Source organism: Aegilops tauschii, chromosome 6, assembly GCF_002575655.3.
Source record: "Aegilops tauschii subsp. strangulata cultivar AL8/78 chromosome 6, Aet v6.0, whole genome shotgun sequence".
Lineage (NCBI taxonomy): Eukaryota > Viridiplantae > Streptophyta > Magnoliopsida > Poales > Poaceae > Aegilops > Aegilops tauschii.
In genome coordinates this window covers 258,023,094-258,030,205 of record NC_053040.3, presented here as the reverse complement: position 1 = coordinate 258,030,205, position 7,112 = coordinate 258,023,094, and positions in this window count along the sequence as shown.

Here is a 7,112-nt window from a genome sequence, read left to right as displayed (position 1 = left end):
ATGGGGACTTAAAAACCGAGATTCGAAATGTTTGAGGATGAGCCATGACTCCGGTACGGTTGTAATTCAATCCCATTCCTGGCATGAGACCTAAACATGCACCCAAGGACACATGTATAATTTTGTTCTAGCCATTTTGGTGAACTGGAGCATGTATTTGTAGTTAAGATTTGAATTATGGACATTAAATGCCTAGGAAACTCAATTAGTGTATAAAAAGGCCAAACGAACACTGCATAATTTTAAATTTCAACACGGATATCATGTCGTTCCATGTTGCCCGTGGAAGAAAATAAAAGGCGAAAATAAATAGTGATTACGTTTCGCCCACAAGGGGAACAGGTTTCCCTATCGGAACCACGAGCCTTCTTTGAGAGAAGCTCCAGTTTTTTAAGAGGTTTGTAATAAAGCTTGGCCCAAATTGGACAATGTTTTTACCATGACATATATGTGCCATGAGTTGACACCCTGCCACCTTTGATGACTTTCTGGTGAGTTTAGGATATATGGGGACTTAAAAACCAAGATTCGAAATGTTTGAGGACGAGCCATGACACCAGTACGGCTGTAATTCGTTCCCATTCCTGGCATGGGACCTAAACATGCACCTAAGGACACATGTATAATTTTTCTAGCCATTTTGGTGAACTGGGGCATGTATTTGTAGTTCAGATTTGAATTATGGACATTAAATGCCTAGGAAACTCAATTAGTGTATAAAAAGGCCAAACGAACCCTGAATAAGTTTAAATTTCAGCACGGATATCATGTCGTTCCATGTTGCCCGTGGAAGAAAATACAAGGCGAAAAAAGGCAGTGATTATGTTTCGCCCACAAGGGAACACGTTTCGCTATCAGAACCACGAGGCTTCTTTGAGAGAAGCTCCAATTTTTGTAAGAGGTTTGTAATAAAGCTTGGCCCAAATTGGATAATGTTTTTACCGAGACATATATGTGCCACGACGTGACACCATGCCACCTTTGATGACTTTCTAGTGAGTATAGAAATTGTGGGGACTTAAAAACCGAGATTCGAAATGTTTGAGGACGAGCCATGACACCGATACGGTTGTAACTCGTTTCCATTCCTGGCATGGGACCTAAACATGCACCCAAGGACACATGTATAATTTTTCTTGCCATTTTGGTGAACTAGAGCATGTATTTGTAGTTCAGATTTGAATTATGGACATTAAATGCCTAGGAAACTCAATTAGTGTATAAAAAGGCCTAACTAAACCCTGAATAAGTTTAAATTTCAGCACGGATATCCTCCGGTTCCATGTTGCCCGTGGAAGAAAATACAAGGTGAAAAGAGGCAGTGATTATGTTTTGCCCACAAGGGGAACACGTTTCCCTATCAGAACCACAAGGCTTCTTTGAGAGAAGCTCCAGTTTTTGTAAGAGGTTTGTAATAAAGCTTGGCCCAAATTGGACAATGTTTTTACCACGACATATATGTGCCATGGCGTGACACCATGCCACCTTTGATAACTTTCTGGTGAGTTTAGGATTTATGGGGACTTAAAAACCGACATTCGAAATGTTTGAGGACGAGCCATGACACTGGTACGGTTGTAATTCGTTCCCATTCCTGGAATCAGACCTAACGATGCACCCAAGGACACATGTATAATCTTTTTCTAGCCATTTTGGTGAACTGGAGCATGTATTTGTAGTTCAGATTTGAATTATGGACATTAAATGCCTAGGAAACTCAATTAGTGTATAAAAAGGCCAAACGAACCCTTAATAAGTTTAAATTTCAGCATGGATATCATGTCATTCCATGTTGCCCGTGGAAGAAAATACAAGGCGAAAAGAGGTAGTGATTACGTTTCGCCCACAAGGGGAACACGTTTCCCTATCGGAACCACGAGGCTTCTTTAAGAGAAGCTCCAGTTTTTAAGAGGTTTGTAATAAAGCTTTGCCCAAATTGGACAATGTTTTTACGACGACATATATGTGCCGTGACGTGACACCATGACACCTTTGATGACTTTCTGGTGAGTTTAGGATTTATGGGGACTTAAAAACCGAGATTCGAATTGTTTGAGGATGAGCCATGACACCGGTACGGTTGTAATTCATTCCCATTCCTGGCATGAGACCTAAACATGCAACCAAGGACACATGTATAATTTTGTTCTAGCCATTTTGGTGAACTGGAGAATCTATTTGTAGTTAAGATTTGAATTATGGACATTAAATGCCTAGGAAACTCAATTAGTGTATAAAAAGGCCAAACGAACCCTGAATAATTTTAAATTTCAACACGGATATCATGTCGTTCATGTTGCCCGTGGAAGAAAATACAAGGCGAAAAGAGGCAGTGATTACGTTTCGCCCACAAGGGGAACACGTTTCCCTATCGGAACCATGAGGCTTCTTTGAGAGAAGCTCCAGTTTTTAAGAGGTTTGTAATAAAGCTTTGCCCAAATTGGACAATGTTTTACGACGACATATACGTGCCGTGACGTGACACCATGCCACCTTTGATGACTTTATGGTGAGTTTAGGACATATGGGGACTTAAAAACCGAGATTCGAAATGTTTGAGGATGAGCCATGACACCGGTATGGTTGTAATTCAATCCCATTCCTGGCATGAGACCTAAACATGCACCCAAGGACACATGTATAATTTTGTTCTAGCCATTTTGGTGAACTGGAGCATGTATTTGTAGTTAAGATTTGAATTATGGACATTAAATGCCTAGGAAACTCAATTAGTGTATAAAAAGGCCAAACGAACCCTGAATAATTTTAAATTTCAACACGGATATCATGTCGTTCCATGTTGCCCGTGGAAGAAAATACAAGGCGAAAATAAATAGTGATTACGTTTCGCCCACAAGGGGAACACGTTTCCCTATCGGAACCACGAGCCTTCTTTGAGAGAAGCTCCAGTTTTTTAAGAGGTTTGTAATAAAGCTTGGCCCAAATTGGACAATGTTTTTACCATGACATATATGTGCCATGAGTTGACACCCTGCCACCTTTGATGACTTTCTGGTGAGTTTAGGATTTATGGGGACTTAAAAACCAAGATTCGAAATATTTGAGGACGAGCCATGACACCAGTACGGCTGTAATTCGTTCCCATTCCTGGCATGGGACCTAAACATGCACCTAAGGACACATGTATAATTTTTCTAGCCATTTTGGTGAACTGGGGCATGTATTTGTAGTTCAGATTTGAATTATGGACATTAAATGCCTAGGAAACACAATTAGTGTATAAAAAGGCCAAACGAACCCTGAATAAGTTTAAATTTCAGCACGGATATCATGTCATTCCATGTTGCCCGTGGAAGAAAATACAAGGCGAAAAAAGGCAGTGATTATGTTTCGCCCACAAGGGAACACGTTTCGCTATCAGAACCACGAGGCTTCTTTGAGAGAAGCTCCAGTTTTTGTAAGAGGTTTGTAATAAAGCTTGGCCCAAATTGGATAATGTTTTTACCGAGACATATATGTGCCACGACGTGACACCATGCCACCTTTGATGACTTTCTAGTGAGTTTAGAATTTGTGGGGACTTGAAAACCGAGATTCGAAATGTTTGAGGACGATCCATGACACCGATACGGTTGTAACTCGTTTCCATTCCTGGCATGGGACCTAAACATGCACCCAAGGACACATGTATAATTTTTCTTGCCATTTTGGTGAACTAGAGCATGTATTTGTAGTTCAGATTTGAATTATGGACATTAAATGCCTAGGAAACTCAATTAGTGTATAAAAAGGCCTAACTAAACCCTGAATAAGTTTAAATTTCAGCACGGATATCCTCCGGATCCATGTTGCCCGTGGAAGAAAATACAAGGCGAAAAGAGGCAGTGATTATGTTTTGCCCACAAGGGGAACACGTTTCCCTATCAGAACCACAAGGCTTCTTCGAGAGAAGCTCCAGTTTTTGTAAGAGGTTTGTAATAAAGCTTGGCCCAAATTGGACAATGTTTTTACCACGACATATATGTGCCATGACGTGACACCATGCCACCTTTGATAACTTTCTGGTGAGTTTAGGATTTACGGGGACTTAAAAACCGACATTCGAAATGTTTGAGGACGAGCCATGACACCGGTACGGTTGTAATTCGTTCCCATTCCTGGCATCAGACCTAACGATGCACCCAAGGACACATGTATAATCTTTTTCTAGCCATTTTGGTGAACTGGAGCATGTATTTGTAGTTCAGATTTGAATTATGGACATTAAATGCCTAGGAAACTCAATTAGTGTATAAAAAGGCCAAACGAAGCCTTAATAAGTTTAAATTTCAGCATGGATATCATGTCATTCCATGTTGCCCGTGGAAGAAAATACAAGGCGAAAAGAGGTAGTGATTACGTTTCGCCCACAAGGGGAACACGTTTCCCTATCGGAACCACGAGGCTTCTTTGAGAGAAGCTCCAGTTTTTAAGAGGTTTGTAATAAAGCTTTGCCCAAATTGGACAATGTTTTTACGAAGACATATATGTGACGTGACGTGACACCATGCCACCTTTGATGACTTTCTGGTGAGTTTAGGATTTATGGGGACTTAAAAACCGAGATTCGAATTGTTTGAGGATGAGCCATGACACCGGTACGGTTGTAATTCATTCCCATTCCTGGCATGAGACCTAAACATGCAACCAAGGACACATGTATAATTTTGTTCTAGCCATTTTGGTGAACTGGAGAATCTATTTGTAGTTAAGATTTGAATTATGGACATTAAATGCCTAGGAAACTCAATTAGTGTATAAAAAGGCCAAACGAACCCTGAATAATTTTAAATTTCAACACGGATATCATGTCGTTCATGTTGCCCGTGGAAGAAAATACAAGGCGAAAAGAGGCAGTGATTACGTTTCGCCCACAAGGGGAACACGTTTCCCTATCGGAACCATGAGGCTTCTTTGAGAGAAGCTCCAGTTTTTAAGAGGTTTGTAATAAAGCTTTGCCCAAATTGGACAATTTTTTACGACGACATATACGTGCCGTGACGTGACACCATGCCACCTTTGATGACTTTATGGTGAGTTTAGGACTTATGGGGACTTAAAAACCGAGATTCGAAATGTTTGAGGATGAGCCATGACACCGGTATGGTTGTAATTCAATCCCATTCCTGGCATGAGACCTAAACATGCACCCAAGGACACATGTATAATTTTGTTCTAGCCATTTTGGTGAACTGGAGCATGTATTTGTAGTTAAGATTTGAATTATGGACATTAAATGCCTAGGAAACTCAATTAGTGTATAAAAAGGCCAAACGAACCCTGAATAATTTTAAATTTCAACACGGATATCATGTCGTTCCATGTTGCCCGTGGAAGAAAATACAAGGCGAAAATAAATAGTGATTACGTTTCGCCCACAAGGGGAACACGTTTCCCTGTCGGAACCACGAGCCTTCTTTTAGAGAAGCTCCAGTTTTTTAAGAGGTTTGTAATAAAGCTTGGCCCAAATTGGACAATATTTTTACCATGACATATATGTGCCATGAGTTGACACCCTGCCACCTTTGATGACTTTCTGGTGAGTTTAGGATTTATGGGGACTTAAAAACCAAGATTCGAAATGTTTGAGGACGAGCCATGACACCAGTACGGCTGTAATTCGTTCCCATTCCTGGCATGGGACCTAAACATGCACCTAAGGACACATGTATAATTTTTCTAGCCATTTTGGTGAACTGGGGCATGTATTTGTAGTTCAGATTTGAATTATGGACATTAAATGCCTAGGAAACTCAATTAGTGTATAAAAAGGCCAAACGAACCCTGAATAAGTTTAAATTTCAGCACGGATATCATGTCATTCCATGTTGCCCGTGGAAGAAAATACAAGGCGAAAAAAGGCAGTGATTATGTTTCGCCCACAAGGGAACACGTTTCGCTATCAGAACCACGAGGCTTCTTTGAGAGAAGCTCTAGTTTTTGTAAGAGGTTTGTAATAAAGCTTGGCCCAAATTGGATAATGTTTTTACCGAGACATATATGTGCCACGACGTGACACCATGCCACCTTTGATTACTTTCTAGTGAGTTTAGAATTTGTGGGGACTTGAAAACCGAGATTCGAAATGTTTGAGGACGATCCATGACACCGATACGGTTGTAACTCGTTTCCATTCCTGGCATGGGACCTAAACATGCACCCAAGGACACATGTATAATTTTTCTTGCCATTTTGGTGAACTAGAGCATGTATTTGTAGTTCAGATTTGAATTATGGACATTAAATGCCTAGGAAACTCAATTAGTGTATAAAAAGGCCTAACTAAAGCCTGAAATATGTTTAAATTTCAGCACGGATATCCTCCGGATCCATGTTGCCCGTGGAAGAAAATACAAGGCGAAAAGAGGCAGTGATTTTGTTTTGCCCACAAGGGGAACACGTTTCCCTATCAGAACCACAAGGCTTCTTTGAGAGAAGCTCCAGTTTTTGTAAGAGGTTTGTAATAAAGCTTGGCCCAAATTGGACAATGTTTTTACCACGACATATATGTGCCATGACGTGACACCATGCCACCTTTGATAACTTTCTGGTGAGTTTAGGATTTACGGGGACTTAAAAACCGACATTCGAAATGTTTGAGGACGAGCCATGACACCGGTACGGTTGTAATTCGTTCCCATTCCTGGCATCAGACCTAACGATGCACCCAAGGACACATGTATAATCTTTTTCTAGCCATTTTGGTGAACTGGAGCATGTATTTGTAGTTCAGATATTAATTATGGACATTAAATGCCTAGGAAACTCAATTAGTGTATAAAAAGGCCAAACGAACCCTTAATAAGTTTAAATTTCAGCATGGATATCATGTCATTCCATGTTGCCCGTGGAAGAAAATACAAGGCGAAAAGAGGTAGTGATTATGTTTCGCCCACAAGGGGAACACGTTTCCCTATCGGAACCACGAGGCTTCTTTGAGAGAAGCTCCAGTTTTTAAGAGGTTTGTAATAAAGCTTTGCCCAAATTGGACAATGTTTTTACGAAGACATATATGTGACGTGACGTGACACCATGCCACCTTTGATGACTTTCTGGTGAGTTTAGGATTTATGGGGACTTAAAAACTGAGATTCGAAATGTTTGAGGATGAG